This window comes from Colias eurytheme, chromosome 24 (assembly GCF_061535395.1).
Source record: "Colias eurytheme isolate Ceu_HAF_F1 chromosome 24, ilColEury1 Martin Lab GWU primary, whole genome shotgun sequence".
NCBI lineage: Eukaryota > Metazoa > Arthropoda > Insecta > Lepidoptera > Pieridae > Colias > Colias eurytheme.
Window position 1 is genome coordinate 708475 of NC_143003.1, and position 17899 is coordinate 726373.

Sequence of the window (17899 nt, forward strand, 5' to 3'; positions counted from 1 at the left end):
TTTAAACACGGTTTACGTTCTCCATAAACAATGAACTAGTCAAAACATTAAATTGGCTGGCAACACGTAATGCCAAAACAGATTGCCAGGACCTGCCCACGTGGCGGGCTTCCCTGATAGCACTGCCAAATATTTAATTTTACCATTCATGAATCATGGATCTTGCGAGGCGGTTGTGTCCCTTACCCTTGACATAATTCTTTAGGGGTAATAAGAAATTAAACAAATAGAGAAATAACACAACCATTTCTATCAGATACCTTATATTTTTTGTTTGTTCTAATTCGTGGACTTAAGATGCGGTTTATTAATTAATTATTTGATGAAATGCTTTATATTGAACATTCAGAAGGTGGCGTTTATATAATGCAGTATAAAAATCACATTGAATTTCTAAATTAATTCGCACATACCTGTGTTTCTTTCAGATAGGAAATCTCCAGAGTTTTAAGGTTATCTGTCCGCATACTATGAAGAGATAATTCATGATAAATAGGAACCTGCTAAAGCTTAAAGATTTTATGTCTTAATTATTAATAGTTTCCCAAAAGATATAAACAATTATTAGTACAAACGTGTCTCGCTCTTCAAAACAAACCAAATGAAAAAGACAACAATTCCGTCATGTTACTCGCTGGCAAAACGATTCATCGTTCACTCGTCTCATATAAAAAATACGATTTATAATCCAATTCACACTATTTATCTAGTACAAACAAGAAGCCGTCACAACATTTCGTTGGCTTACACCGCAGACACCGAACTGGCCTGCCAAGCTACCTTGGCAGGACCCTGCCAGCACGTGGCGTGTTCCTGGCATGAAATACACAAAAAACTTGCCAATTTGCCATTGATAAATAAGCCTATTAACCACGCTTCTATTCATTTACTATCGGAAATTCTTTACGATGCAATGTTACGATTTAATATTGGACGTGTACGTCTTTCATGCATTGGCCAACACAGAATGGTTTTCTGATAGCTATTTGATATTGTTCTGCGTTAGATTATTGATTGCTACCTAATTCTTGAAATCTTCTAGAAATAGAATAGAATATTCTAATAATAGTAATCAGTTTCTTGGAACTTAACTATAAACGATTGTTTTTTTTTTTTCATATCTTCATTTTCTTGAGCCATTATTTGCTGCTATGGATTACCTAACTTAATTTTTGCAACCCCTCTTCCAGTTAGCACTGTTCCGTCTATTCATTCTTCAGAATAGTATATGATTATTGTGTTCGAGGATCGGATAAAAAGTCTTGACTACAAGATCAAGATGATTTGATTGTCCATCGTCTATAAATAACGTTTAAAATTTATTAAAAAAGCATCCTTCTCTACGAAACATCTCAATAAAACTCACCTCGTTAAACAAGCCGTTATAACAGTAACAAAATAAAACGCGAGCTTAATCTAAAAATAACATTACCGGAGCATAAGCGCACAACCGCCATGTTGAAGACACGAAAAAGCGCGCGAAATAGAAAATACAAAATGGCGTCATAAAACTATCACGCTCACGATAAGGCGCGAATATTTGGCGTATATGAGCAACAAATGCTGAACAGAAAGACTTGGCAAACTGTTGGATCTCCGTACAATATGCCCTGATGCTGAGATGATATCGCTTTCACGTGTTTATTTGATTGTGTTTTAAAGTTATTCGCTAGTAAAGTAGCTGGGAACTTAGATAATATTATGTGAAGTGAATTTGGAAGTTATGTAACAGTGTTACTCTGAAATTCAGATAGAAAATAACATGGGAGCAACTAGAAGATATATTTGAGTTTACTGTTTATAATTATCGAAACCAGGGACATCTGTTATCAATATGGAATTAAAGGATAGCACATATTTGACAAAACGCTTTATAAATACATATGTATATGTATTAGTTTTAGCCAAGACACTTTGCCTCAAAAATTCACGTCATGTGCTGTTGAGAGTGCAAAAGGAACTTGTGATAGAAAATTGCAATCGTTTTCTGCTTTAAGCCAAATATTTGGAAGAAGTTGTGTTCAGTGATCTATTCTGTTCTAATAAAGGTGTTTGATTTAGTATCTATTGTAATAAATTTTACCTATTTAAAACACACGATGAATAAAAGTAAACTTTGTTTACAAACGTATCCTCGTAAAGAAAACCGATCCAAACAAACTATTAGAAATACTTCCAAAACACGAGCATTGCCAAACTGGAGAGCGTTCACCCGAAGATTTTGGCGCCAAATCCTACGTCAACGATTCATTATTATTTTTTATCTGTATTCCGCGATTTATTTTATAGATATTGGCGCTTGTTCATCGGGGATACCCATGTGGACTTGGCCGTGGCACCGGTTGGCTTACCTATCTGGGTCGCTACGTCACACAGGAGTCAGGCCAAAATCATAGCACACGCGGAAAGTTGCTATGTGAAAAAAATACGGCGGCCATCTTGTCACGCGCCGTTTTGGCGCGCAACAAGTGAACGCATACGTTTAGCAGCGCACGTAATTCTACAATAAATATCCATTGTTGTAAACTGAATGCAGAATTTGATTATATGTATTTAGGTAGTTAACCTGAACGAGCCTGGAATATTTAAAGTATTTGCGATGCATTTTGAGGAATTTCTCCGGATAAACCCTCGGTTTCTCTGAGCAATCTTCTGACGTGACAATGAAATATTGCCTACTTTCTATAGCTATACAGGGTGTCCCACTTTCGGTATACTAAGCGCGAAGGGACTTGTAGTTTTGCATACACTGATCACATAAAAAATACTTAAATAACAAAATTACGCGAAAAATTTTTTGCTAAATTTTTCCTTAAGACGATAAAAAATCTACTGCTTGGCGGGCGGAGTCTAATAGCTCGCTATCGCGAACGCGGGTATGCGCGAAGTCATTCTTGCAAACTCGCCGCGCTGCCGCTGGCCGACTCGGGACAAACATGTATGGAGTCGTCATACAGTTATAATATTCTTATACATATATTTAATTGTTGATTTATTGGTTTTATTTTCTTGCTTATAAACAAATAATATTCTTTTTAACAACTACTTAGACATTATTGATAATTATTATTATTTCGTAATGTTTACTTTATTACAAAATAATACAGGTTATAAATAATCTTTAAAATAACAAAAAATATTGTTACTCTGAAAAAATGAAATGGTACTCAATAACGCGGACTACTGAATGGATTTAGATAGAATATGATGCTGACGTAGATATTACGTCATGCCCAGAAATGAAAGGTAATATTTCTGAAAGAAGTTATAAACCCTAACTCTTCTCAGTCAAAGTCAAGAGTGGAAGATATCACTAATACAGTAAAACTGATGCGAAACTTTGGATGTTAATTTGTATATTTTTTTGTTAGTTGTTACTTATTCACGTCAACACTACATTACCAATTTTGATAAAATATAGCTAATTGCCTGGATTTACACATAGGATACTTTTTATCCGAACTGAACACTTCTGTGGGATAAGACAGGATTCACGATATAATCTAATTCCACGAGGGCAAAGCCGCGGTCGGAATGATATTTTTTTAAATAAAAAAATTGTTTAAAAAAAACACAAAATATATTGACGCATGTATTTATTTTTTGCACTCTATTATAATTGTAATTATTCATTACAAATAATCAAAATAAAATAGCCAGAACAAAGTTAGGCCCTGGTAGGGTAGGTAGGCAGGTACAGCAATGTGAGACGAACACTGGCTTATTTATACCAATAATAATGTATTATAAACATTAAATTAAGTTTACTTTCTAACAACAAAAATACATAATATTAGCTAATGTGAAAGCGAATCAACCAATCATCCCACAAAAATGAAATGTGCACACAAATATTCATCCAAATCGGTTCATGTCATTAGGAGGATCGACTGCAGCGCCATCTTCCGGGCCCAATTGTGTTTCCAGATCACCCAGGAACTCAATTTAATATACTTACACAAAATTTTTCGGAATGAAAACTCACATTACTATGTAAATATGAATATAAACCTGTTTTATTACTAAGCAATTTCCCGCACAGGTGTAGTAAGTATAAATGAAATAAATATCAACATCAAATTCTTTATACAACATACTTATCTACCACCTTCTAAGAAATGTAATTCTTGAAATTATTTCGTATTTTTTTTAAATATAATACTACTCCGATGAGCTCCTGTTCCATATTATGTCCGCCATACTTCCACTAAGTTCACCATGATTTTTTATTTCTTTGCACTTTGTTGCTTTTTGCTAAAAATGGAATCATGCGATAAAACCAGTAGAGCTTTGATAACATACATTTTTGACTGAATAAAGGTACTTACGAAGGAGTGGATTCACATTGTGAACAATCAGTGGGTTTATTTTCCTTCTGGATTCCGGATTTCTGAACAGATTATTTATGCTATAAATGAAAAAATCTTACACATTCGTTATGTACTTAAAACAGGGGTACATATCAAACATCGTCTATAATACAATTATCATCAAATTTAAAATAAAACCAACTTACTTCATTAATTTGTTCCAATTGTAAGCATTCTTTTTCCTCCAACCTTTATGTTTCTTCTTCTTATTTTCTTTATTGTCCCCATTTGTCACATTTTGTCTTATCGTGTTGTCACCCTTTTTTACGATTGCGCGAGCGACACAAGTTCCCTGTGTGACGGCCGTAGCGGGAATGACTCGTGCAGCGATCGGGGTAGGAAGGTACAGGGCGGCTCTCGCTATATTGGCTGGTCGCGCGCTAATTTCAAGTATTTCTTGTTTATTTCAAAACCATCGCATATTTCAAAATTCTAACACGGTAGACGTATAGGTTGTATATTTTATAGTTAATATCCAAAAAGTCGTAACTTTACGTTTGTTATTTTGAAGATGCCAGAGATTAAAAAAAAATAACAATGATAACTTTGTATTTTTTTTCTGTCGAGAAAATATCATGGAATCATGTTTCTAAAACGGTAGACGTATTGTGTTACTTTTGAACTTTCTTGTCAAGAATTTTCATCACGACAACTTTAATAATATAAAAATTACGAAGGTTTGAAAAGGGCCGTAAATGTTAGAAAAATTAATTCATCACCTTAAAATCCATGTATTCGTATCTAGCTTCACGCAGCCGGCATATACCGCTTCGCTAATGTGAGTATTTTGTCTATGAAAACATAATCTTAAACGATAGCTTACATGCGGGTGGCAAAGTTGGGCAGTTTGCTTGTTGGGGGTGTTCACATGGAATTTTAAGAATTCCTCTATTTAAAAAAAAATGCGTCTGGAATTTTATAATTATTTTTTACGTACTCAGCGTATGCAAAACTACTGCCCTTTGCGCTTAGTATACCGAAAGTGGGACACCCTGTATACTGCCTTTTTCACAAAAACGTCAATGGGTATCACATATCTATCGAGTAAACGCAATCGTTTCATCCATTGCTTTCAGACAGTAAGCTCTTCAAACAACTTTTATTGCAAAATTGCGATTGGAAACCAAAAGCAAAAACCTGATGATATTTGGAAAAGGCTGCGCCAATCTTTAGTCAGTACCTATTCCTCTGTCGCATTTTGGACAAATAAGATAATGTTCAAAATCGTTAATGAATATTTCACAAAACGTATCCAAATTTAATTATTTAACATAATATAGTAAATAACTCGATTACATGATTTAATCTGCTATGCTCTCCTACTACTAAAGCAAAATATAACTTAAAAGTATTAACTTAGGTATTAATATTTAAGCTAACCATCATTTAAAAATATTTTCCTTAAACAAGACATAAAATTAATTTCTATCCCAAATCTCGAATCCAGATCGACCCAACCATAAACTAATCACCAAAAACAGTTGCACCTTACAGCAAACATTCACATCGTAACAGGCGTGTCGAGTACATATATGATTTCGTCAAACCGTTAACCGACCATCAAAGAAAACTGTTTTCTGTTCATCGTAAAATTTAGCCTTGTTATTTGGGTATGGTTTTCAGTACGCCTAACAACTTAACGGTATATTACAAACTAGCTGTTCCTCGCTGTTTTACCCGCTCCTGTTGGTCTTAGCGTGATGATAAATAACCTTTAGCCTTCCTCGATAAATGGGCTATCTAACACCGAAAGAATTTTTAAAATCGGACCCGTAGTTACTGATATTAGCGCGTTCAAACAAACAAACTCTTCAGCTTTATAATATTAGTATAGATTACTTTTGTAGCGAAAATCTATGTAAAGAATACATTTGTTTTTTCTGTGCTATTTATTATCTGTTGTGTGTTTGACATTTAAAAGTGACATTGAGGCTCTGTATTCTCTGTATTTTCGGATTTCTATGGTTGTCAACTTTTTTTTTATGAATTAAAGGCTTTAAATGTTGTTTTTTATTACAACGAAAAACGCAACTGTCTTTAATTCATTTCCCAATATTATTATCATTATAAAACAACATTTTCTGCAAATATTTCACGAAGTATGGAGAAGTTAAGATTTGATTTTTGTGTGAAAACAGCACCAGATGGAAAATCGAACGTGATTTGCATAACCTCAATAGGAACACCTGATGGTAAAACTTTTGCCATACCGGCCGACTATCAAAATGCAAGTTTACATAAACTTATAACAAATACATCAAACTATGCCAAGATAAGAAAAACATTGAATAAAAGACATCAGACAAGGAAAGTATGGATAACTTTAACTGAGGAAATATCAAAGACTTATTTAGATGAAGAACAAAATATACAGTTTAATGATTTTTATCTTGAAGAGATTAAGGAAAACATAAATGATCAAGAATCTTTCACTAGAAGCTCAAATGAAACATTAGAGAAACTATTAGAGAAATTACTTGAAGAAAAGCAAAAAATATCTGAAACTCAAAACTTGGGGAAAATTGCAAAGGATTTTGTGATTGAAAAATTCACTGGTAGAAATACAAATGCTTACCAATGGATTAAGGATTTCAACAAAGAATGCGAACGCTTTCATATTAATGAAGACAGAAAAAAAATTGAAATTTTAAAACAGTTTTTAGAATATCCTAGTGTGAATTGGTACAGTTGTATGTTAATAAAATTAACAATAGAATCAGAGTGGATTAAATGGGAAAAAAACTTTTGTGAAACATTTGGAAACAAAGGTTGGTCGCCAATAAGATATGCTCTTGGATTTAAATACCAAACAGGTTCATTGCTTGAGTACGCATTAAAAAAAGAGAAATTGTTATTAGAGGTGAGGAAGACGATTGATACTGGTACTCTTATAGACCTTATAGCTGCAGGCCTGCCTAATTATCTGAGTGATAAAATTGACCGAGAGACATTACAAGAAACCGAAGACCTCTACAACGAGATAGGGAAATTAGAACATCTTGTTGGGAGGAACAAATATGAAAAAAAATACCACACATACTCTGACATAAAAACAAAAAAATATGAAGAAAAGAAACCCTGCCAAATTTGTGCTACTGAGAAAAAAGTGAAACGTTTTCACCCCGAGGAAACCTGCTGGTTCAATGTTAAAAACCAAAAGGCAATAGTGAAAAGTGTAAATAACTCGGAATTAGAAATTGAACTTAATAAGGAGAATCCAAAAAACTAGAAATACCACCATTAATAAAAGTAAAGTTGTTATTAAATGATACTTTAAAAGTTACCGCAATTTATGATTCTGGTTCAAATGTATCTTTAATTAATGCAAAATTATTGAAAATACATGAAAAAGAAGAAGACACACTTTATAAGCAAACTGCAAACTTGAAAACTATTAATGGTGAGAAGAAAACAAAAGGTATGGTAACACTAAAAATAAAAATATATAATATTGAAAGTAAAATGAATGTTTTTGTTATAGATAATGAAAATTTTCACTATGATTTTCTCATTGGTTTGGATTGTATAAAAAAATTTAGATTACTCCAAGATGAAAAATTGAATATCATACAACGTAATTTTGAAAAAAAAAACGAGAATAATGTTCAAAATAAAGAGGATTACAAAAATGAAGGCTCCCTAATGGATATTTTCAATTCAATGAATGACGAAATTCCTGATGTACTAGATGACAAAAACCAACAAGATGTTTCTCTATGCTCTGAGGTACCTAAAAAAAACATGAACCATAAAAACAAATGCGAAATTAATTTCAATGAACATATAAACTTCAGTGAATTTGAAATTTCAGTAAACCACCTCGACTTATGTAAACAAACTGAAATTGATAAACTTATAGAGAAATACAAATCAGTCTTTGCCAAGGACAAATACGACATTGGTACAGTACGAGATTATGAAGCTCAGATTGACTTGACAGTAGATAAATATTGCTACAAGCGCCCATACAGATGCTCAATGGAAGATAGAAAAGAAATTGAAAATCAAATATCAAAACTATTGAAAAACAATTTAATTGAGGAATCCTATAGCCCTTTTGCTGCTCCGGTGACCCTGGCATATAAGAAAGAAGATGGGAAAAGATCGAGACTGTGTATAGATTTCCGGGAATTGAATAAAATTGTTATCCCTCAATCACAGCCTTTTCCTTTAATTGAAGACTTGATGGTGAAGACTGTAAACTGTGAGTTTTATTCTACTTTTGATATAAATTCAGCATTTTGGTCCATTCCTTTGAAGGTTCAAGACAGATATAAGACGGCATTTGTCACGCAAGAAGGCCATTTCCAGTGGACATGTCTCCCATTTGGTTTAAAGACAGCTCCGGCGATTTTCCAAAGAATATTGACAAACATAATAAGAAAATACAAACTATCAGATTTTGCAGTAAATTTTATCGATGATATTTTAATTTTTTCAAAAAATTTCAGGGACCACATAACACATAATATATCAAAACTGCTGGAGGCAATACAAACGGAAGGATTTAGACTGAAATTCTCGAAATGCACTTTTGCAAACAATCATGCCAAATATTTGGGACACATAATAGAAAAGAATTCAGTAAGACCTCTCAAAGATTATTTAACAGCTGTCAGAAACTTCCCCATTCCAGAAACAAGAAAAAATATACGCCAGTTCCTTGGAAAAGTAAACTTTTATCATAAATTTGTGCCACATAATGCAATTATTCTGGATCCTTTACACAACTTACTACGGAAAGATGTAAAATTTCTATGGACCAAAGATTGCCAGGAATCATTTGATAAAATAAAGGAATTACTATGCTCAAAACCAATTCTAAAAATATTTGACCCAGAACAACCAATAAAAATTTACACTGATGCTAGTATTAAAGGAGTGGGAGCTGTGTTAAAACAGGAAGATGAAAACGGAATAAATAAACCTGTAGCTTACTTTTCAAAAAAATTGACAGAGACGCAAAAGAAAAAGAAGGCAATATTTTTGGAATGCTTAGCAATAAAGGAAGCTGTAAAATACTGGCAGCACTGGCTTATGAATAAAGAATTTGTAGTATATTCAAATCATAAACCATTAGAAAATATGAACATCAAGTCTAGGACTGATGAGGAGCTGGGTGATTTGACATATTATTTATCCCAATACAATTTTAAGATAAAATATAACCCGGGACTATCAAATCAAGAAGCTGACTGTTTAAGCAGAAATCCAGTCTTAGAAACTAATGACAATACAGAAGATTTCTTAAAAGTTGTAAACTTAATAAACATAAAAGATATAAAACAGGACCAAGACACAAATCTAAATCTACAGGATGAAAAATCAAAATTTATACTAGAGAATAACATTTATTACAAAAATAATAAAAACAGGAAAAAAATTATACTATCAGAAGCATTTAGCAAAACACTAATTAGAGATGTCCACAATACTTACTGCCACATTGGGATAACCCAAATGATAAATAAAATAACCCCTTTCTATACAGCAAAGAATATCATCGCAAACATTAAGAAAATTTGTGAACAATGTGACATTTGTATAAAAAACAAATCAAGAAGGAAGACAAAATTTGGGTTAATGTCCCACTTAGGCCCAGCAACACACCCATTTGAAATTATGTCAATCGATACCATTGGAGGTTTCGGAGGATCAAGGTCCACAAAAAAATACCTACATCTCCTGGTTGATCATTTTACACGATATGCTTATATTTTGACATCAAGAAATCAAAACTCCAATGATTTCATCAAGTTGATAAAAAATGTGACACAAAGCAATCAAATTGGTATGGTATTAACAGACCAATATCCTGGCATAAATTCCAAAGAATTTAAAGACTTCCTGAAAAAGAAAAACATAACAATGGTATTCACTGCTGTGGACGCACCATTTTCAAATGGACTTAATGAAAGGTTAAACCAAACTTTAATAAATAGGATAAGGTGTAAAATAAACGAAGGGGACAAGAAGACTGCATGGACGACTATTGCACAAAAATGTGTAGAAAAATATAATGAAACAGAGCATACAGTTACTAAGTTCACACCAAAATATCTTTTGGAAGGAGAGAAAATGGATATTTTACCACCAGAATTGAAATCAAGAGGCACAGTAGAAGATCTCAAAAGAGACAGGAAAATAGCATTTGAAAATTCAATAAAATCTCACAACTATAATAAAAAAATATATGATCTGCATAGAGAAGAATATAAATTTGAAGTGGGTGATAGTGTATATGTAGAAAACGGAAACCGGCTGAATAGGAAGAAAATGGATGAATTAAGGATTGGACCATATAAAATCCTAAGAAAAATTTCAAATTCAATCTATGAAGTTGATGTTGGACATAAGAAGACGGAGTCAAACTTCTACCATATTACAAAATTATCTCCAGTAATGGCTAGCTCCTAATCGAACAATCATTTTGATTGTTCTCTCCAAAGGGGGGAGATGTAAAGAATACATTTGTTTTTTCTGTGCTATTTATTATCTGTTGTGTGTTTGACATTTAAAAGTGACATTGAGGCTCTGTATTCTCTGTATTTTCGGATTTCTATGGTTGTCAACTTTTTTTTTATGAATTAAAGGCTTTAAATGTTGTTTTTTATTACAACGAAAAACGCAACTGTCTTTAATTCATTTCCCAATATTATTATCATTATATCTATAAAACCACGGTGTTACAATATATTTCCTATATTGTAATACTGTGACAAAATTGCAAGCGTAATCGATGAATTTAATAGTCTTTACTATTATTCAAATTGGTGAAGGAACAATATAAAGGGACTGATGTCCTACAAAGTTAGAAGTTAAATGACCACCCTATAACCGCAGTAAGTCAGTATTCTTTTCAAGACTATAAAGTTGTTGAGTCATTGGATTCCGTATTGAATTTTTTTACATACCTAGTTGATTGTATGATACATATGATATTACACTTTTATTTTAAACAAGCGGTCCGCCCCGGCTTCCCCGTGGTACATATTTCGCAATAAAAGGTAGCCTATGTTCTTTCTCAGGGTCTAAAGATTGTCAAATTCATCAAAATCGGTTAAGAGGTTTATGCGTGAAAACAATACATACATACATAATTACATAATTACAAACTTTTCCTCTTTATAATATTAGTATAGATGATCACTTACTTTTTCTTAAATGAAAATTGTTAAATCTAAAGTAGGTATGAAATTGCCATGTTCAAGAGGTTGATTTTTAGGAAGAATTCATGACGTCACATTTCATGATATATATTTTACGTATATAAAACACAAATAGATACTTAGGTATACTAGACTTTGACGCAACCAATAAATCTTCAGATTATATTATGATATGAAGGATTATAGGTAATTACGATATTTTATGAGCCACGTGGCTATTGAAGTGTTATTCCCCATAACGTTTATAGAAAAGTTAACTCCGAGCCCCGTATTTACTCGAATAATACAGTTGAAATGTGAATCCAGCCCCCCTAGTCAAGTGGCTTTCTGTTAGCGTAGCGTTCAATAGAATAGACTACGAATGTATGAGATTGACGTAAGCTGTAGATAAGGGTAAGGTTCTCAGTTTACTAGGAAACAATGTCATAAAGAATGGATTAAACTTTTTAGACATCTTTTTACCTATGAATAAATAAATATTTCAGGACAATTTTCACACACGGCACGATCTGATCCCATACCTACTAAGCTTTGCTTGTGTTATGGAAACCAGATGGCTGATAAACATACATATATAATTTTAAATAAATATGTACTTATATAATTGACACCCAGAAACAGAGCAAACATCTATGTTCATCACACAAATATTTGCCCGGGTGGGAATCAAACCCACGACCTCTGGCTTGAGTAGACCAAGCCAACCGGTCAGTCTATATTTTCAAGTTTTTGATTTTACGCATTTAGATTTTAGACATTAAAGTCTCTCTGGCCACTGCTGTAAAGTGTTCGAACCGTCAGGTTAATAATATAACGAATAAATCGCGATTAAAATCCGTTAAAAGTGTTTAATTTCTGAATATCTTTCATCATCATCATTACCATGCCCATGTTTGTCAACTGCTGGACATAGACCTCAGTCATGGCACGCCATTGAGCCCGGTCATTCGCTCGTTGACGCCAGTTGAATCTCTTTACCTATTCCAAATTCCTTCAAAATCTATACAAATATTATAAAGAGGAAAGGTTTGATTTTTTGTTTGTTTGTTTGTTTGTATGAATTGAATAGGCTCCGAAACTACTTGGCAGATTTGAAAAATTCTTTCACTGTTGGAAAGCTACATCATTTCTGAGTGACATAGGCTAGGTTTTATCCCGGAACGGGAACGGGAACTATGCGGGTTTTTTTTTGAAAACGCGGGCGAAGCCGCAGGCGGAAAGCTAGTATTAAATAAATATTAAAGAGGAAAACAATACTTTTCGCATGATAAATCTACAAACTATCTCTCATACAAACGGCCAACCGAGTAACCGATCTTTACCAATTATACTGTGTAAATATTTAAAAATATTGACTGTAGATTGAATCAAATAGAACGGCAACTATTTGATAGTGATTCCGCTGTGTAGTTTGACGTATTTATATCGTATTCACGACTGAAGCGGTGTAACAGCTGAACTGTTTGCTGAAATAGAAAATAGTTTCAAGAACTGGGCGTGCGGTGGTAGTGTTAGCGGGGTGGATCTTTATTATTTATTTATTTTGCACGCCTCATAAGCGAAGCGTTGAGGTGGGTACTACTGTCACTTCGCGCAAAACATCTGATTTTTCAAACTTAAAATGTCTTTATGTATCATACATTGCACTTGTAAGATAATACATACACACACATATTAAGAAGAAACACTATTTTTAACGTTCATGATATTTTTGATGTCATTTTTGTTATTTAAACTAGTTAAAAAACACTTTAAAAAAGTTCTGTCTTGGACGTCCGTGTGTCTGTATGTGCGGATCCTTTTTCTTGTTAACACGATAGCGACCGAAATACTCTACTAATCGAGTCTTTTTTTTTCTCTTACGCTTGAGTATGCTCAGGAATAGAACCCTTTCATTTTTCAGGGTCTGATTCGATGTGGTTTAATTGTTATTAAATAAACAAAAATAATAATTAATAAATATTTATTAAAAAAAAATTATGAGGCGTACACTTTTGGATTTTCCAAATTATTTTTGACTTACAGTACAAAACATACCAACTTTCTTTGGTTAGTTTAATCAGTATGTTTTTACTTGCAAGTTATTCATATTAGTGGAAAAGGGCAAAACTCATAAATAACAACGTTTATGCCCATTGAGCCCCAAGCGGCCCGATCGGTCCCAGACACAATAGATTAATTCTTATTGTGTCTGTGGTTCCGGGGCTTATGTTATTATAGGTACTTACTGATTCGAGTTTTTCGAATTTTTGAAGGTAAGTCTCTCCCATGAAAAAACTTATATTCGACAAATGTGGAATGTAATACGAAAATAAAAATTGGGGTAATAATGAAATTTTCAGATCTGAAGAGAATTAATCTAACTAAAAAGGTAATGTGTCGCAATAACTTAATATAAAACATAAAATAAATTAATGAAATTACTAATATAATTGAATCGAAAACCAAAAACTAATTATTCTCTAACCAACCATACATACGTCATACACACAGGTCATACAGTATTTTCACACTGAAACATTATATACCAAAAAACGCTACATCCTATAAAATCGCTATCCGCTCACACTGGCGACTCCATGCACTCAAGCCGACCTTCCTCTATAGAGGTATCGGAGAGCATTCAGCCCATACTAATGCAACGTTCAATATTATTTGCGACTTCACTTGCTATAGGGCAATCTAATGAAACTTCTGGATATCCCCTAAAAGCTGTGCATTTTAACTTATAACAACATTTTTTTTTTTTTACGCATAAAATTTTAAGGTCACATTTGTAGTGTTTTTCATCACAGACTGAGCTGACTGAAGGACGACTAGGGATCATAGATTATTTTGATTAGAAAAACGTTTCAAAATCATTAATTTTTGAAGAAAGAGACATATTTCTGTATGGGGATGTACGATGCTTTTGTATACTTAATGTCTTTTTTAGAGGCTTGCTGAGAATTTGAAATCGCTAAAATATATTCATGTTAAAAGTTAATTAATATCAATGTGACTAAAGATCAATTTACTATCGAAAAGTAGTACATATTCTTATACCAAAATATTTTAAATCTAGACTATTCTATAAAATTATTAATTTACCTAAACCATAAATTCTTTACAAATAAACATCAGTTGACTAACAAAATGTGTTTATTCACAAACACCTTTTAAATTCAATACTGTTCTATATATTCTCTCAGAAAATTCTAGAAGAAAATATGTCAATAAAAGGCGTAGCACCAAGATCCTGCTTGGAAAAGTCAAAGACATGGGCACGTGCTACGAATATTGTCCAATGTGTGATGCAATCTATCAATAGAGTTCCTAGAGTGTAGAAAACTATGAATTTTTCGTTTTTTTTTTATCTGGAAAAAGTAGTTTTTGTAGGAAGAAATAAGTTAAAACTGTGATAAATTTGAGTGAGAGTTTGTGATATTAAATCTATGCTTTTCATTATTTTATCGAATTAATACAAATAAGATATTTTTTTAATGCTGTAAATATTTTTTATCCGGAAACATAATTAGATACGTACATAAAAAGTTTATATTTTTACAAAAAGAACAACCACACCGAACCTATCATTCTTGTAAGTTACAACATTACAGCCTTTCGAGTTTCGACCTTATTCCTTATAAGTTAAATATAATATAAAAAAAATTATCAACACCACGAATTTTCTCCATTTGCAACTAATCCCATCGAATCATGACATTAATATAATAATATGTACCGTAAAAAATAGACAAATGTATTCCTGACCTTGTAAACAGCAAATTGAGAGGGCGCCAAATTAAATGTAACCTAATTTAGAAGTTTCCACTGCAACTATAAATCATTTACTTTTTCTCCATTGTCATTTGAGCTTGCGCTAATTTTACTAGCAAGGTTATAGACATGAATATTCTATTGAAGAAAGTTTAAAACTTTTTAAGGCAAATTTCGATTTAAAAACTGTCATTATCGTAATTATGATACTTATTTACCATTTTCAATCCATTTCAGAAAGTATTTTTCGATTACGATACGAACTTTTTATAGTCCTTTTCAACTAGGATGATTCCTATGACACTTCATCGTGTTCCGAATTACGTATTTTATGTTTAAAACGCCAAAATAATTTTATCATATTTTATGGCGGCATTCTTACCAAAAATATAAAAATGAAACATCTTAAGCTTATAAATCAAAAACAGTATTGTCTAGTTTAATATACTGAAAAATAAAATAAAATAACACCAAAATATAATACCTACGCAATTCGTGTACATGAAATGGATCGTTGAAAAATCATAGAGTTGGAAAATCATATAATCGGCGCCTATCTTGTGATCGTTTGTCAATCGAGTCAATCGTCTGTACGAGTGCGTCAGCCTTGTATACAAGTTGCATTTTTATATTGATACTTTACGTGGTATTCTGTTATTGTTACTAATTGTTAATGTTGACTTTTTGTTGCTGTTGTTTGCTAAGTTTCCTTAGTTAATTGTTGGCGAAATGCCGAAAAAACTAATTTTGGTACTTTATTCAAATCGATTTCATTTCTATATAAAATATTATCGATTATCGGAAAAAAATGATATGATTTCAGTAAAGACATCTCTACACGTGTCAAAAATCGATGTGTCACAGAAATCATCTTAGGTGGAAAGGACTATAATATCTAGATTTTTCATAAAACTATTATAAAACTCTATTTTTTTATATTTTTAGTTTTATAGCTTTCAAATGCTTTATAAATAAAAATTATAACTCTAAATTCTTCTTCTTGTCCCAATTTTTAAAACGATCTATTGACAAAATGTTAAATGTTGAATTTTCGTAACAACGAAAAATCAAAGCATATATAGCTTCTAAATTAATTATATAAAATATTATGTATTGTGTATGAACATTGAATATTTTCTTGTGTTATAAGCGAGTAAATTATAATTTGAATTTATATTATTTGTGTATAAATAAACGACTTCTTACATTCGTTTCAAACTATTTGATTACCAAGGTTAAATAATTCACTTATAAATAATCTTTGATACCCTTAATCATGACGGAATATTATAATATTTTTAAGATCCAAAACCATGATTAGAACACGCTTTAATCCATTTCTCCTAACGTGCAAAAATTTATTATTTCATACGTATTTTGACGATTCAAAAATATCCTGAAAGAACTATTTCTTAAAAAGCTTGAGTTTAAGTTTGAGTTTGAGTTGCAATTGCAATTAAGCCACCATCTACAAGAATGTCTCACCCGGATGCGAGCGTTGCTACAACGAATAAATATGGCGGACAGTGGAATTCTAATACACATGGCTTTTAATGCTGCCTGCTAATGCGATTCTATCAGAGTTGCAGTTATAAATCGCTTAAAGTCGTATGTTCTAGGTGATCTAAGTGAAAATTATTAAATATCTTATTATATATAAATCTCGTGTCACAATGTTTGTCCTCAATGGACTCCTAAACCACTTAACCGATTATAATAAAATTCGCACACCATGTGCAGTTCAATCCAACTTGAGAGATAGGATAGTTTAAACATGTAGGTACCACAGGCGAAGCCGGGGCGGACCGCTAGTGAGTTTATAAAGAATAGACTGTGCTAATATAAATTTTGCGCGTGAAGATGTAGGTAGGTATAAGCCTCTAGTCTCTACAAATATGAGCAAAGCAACAACGTTCAGTGTAAAAATTTACAATAATTTGTCACATTGCATTTTGTATAATTTTGTGGCAATTTAGATTTTTTAATGTTTGGAGGTCCAATTTTGATAAAGAGATCGATGGAACGTTGAAATAGAAAGGGAGAGGTTTTTGTAGTAAAAGACAATTATAGGAAAAGAAGATGATTTTTTATACTTTATAGTAGTAGAACATATACACAATTTCAAAATAGAGATAAGTTTTGCAATAAATTCGGATAAAAACAATTTTGTACATTCCAAATAATTAACTCCTACTGCGTTAAGCGAACCACATCTTGCCACGTCACAACTATTTATCTCCTACCATTTCATTTACCATTTTTTATCTAACTGTTAATTATCTAATAAGTATTTATTTAAAATTATATATGTATGTTTATCAGCCATCTGGTTTCCATAACACAAGCGAAAGCTTAGTATGGGATCAGATCGTGCCGTGTGTGAAAATTGTCCTGAAATATTTATCTATTTCTTCTAAATCCACACATCGCGGAATCCCACGGTAAACCGCTAACATGGATCAAATAAAAAGCAAGTGCATCTTATTTAAATTCCTCATACACACCACAAGGTGAACGGCGGACGATGCACTGCAACAATCATTTGCAAATAAACCAAATAAAATTCAAATCACGGAGCCATTTTTACAATGCGTTGTATAA

At 32.3% G+C, this 17899-nt stretch overlaps 1 protein-coding gene and 1 long non-coding RNA gene across 8 annotated transcripts in view; both read right to left on the minus strand.

Annotated features, from left to right (window-relative positions):
• NfI (Nuclear factor I) overlaps positions 1–17899 on the minus strand; it is a 56841-nt gene that overhangs the window by 19794 nt on the left and 19148 nt on the right. The gene's annotated exons all lie outside the window — the stretch shown is intronic.
• LOC149897844 (uncharacterized) lies at positions 3531–4864 on the minus strand. Its single transcript, XR_016458134.1, has 3 exons — positions 4517–4864; positions 4329–4408; positions 3531–4254 (listed from the first exon to the last, which is right to left on the minus strand). It is a non-coding gene; the product is annotated as an uncharacterized LOC149897844 (long non-coding RNA).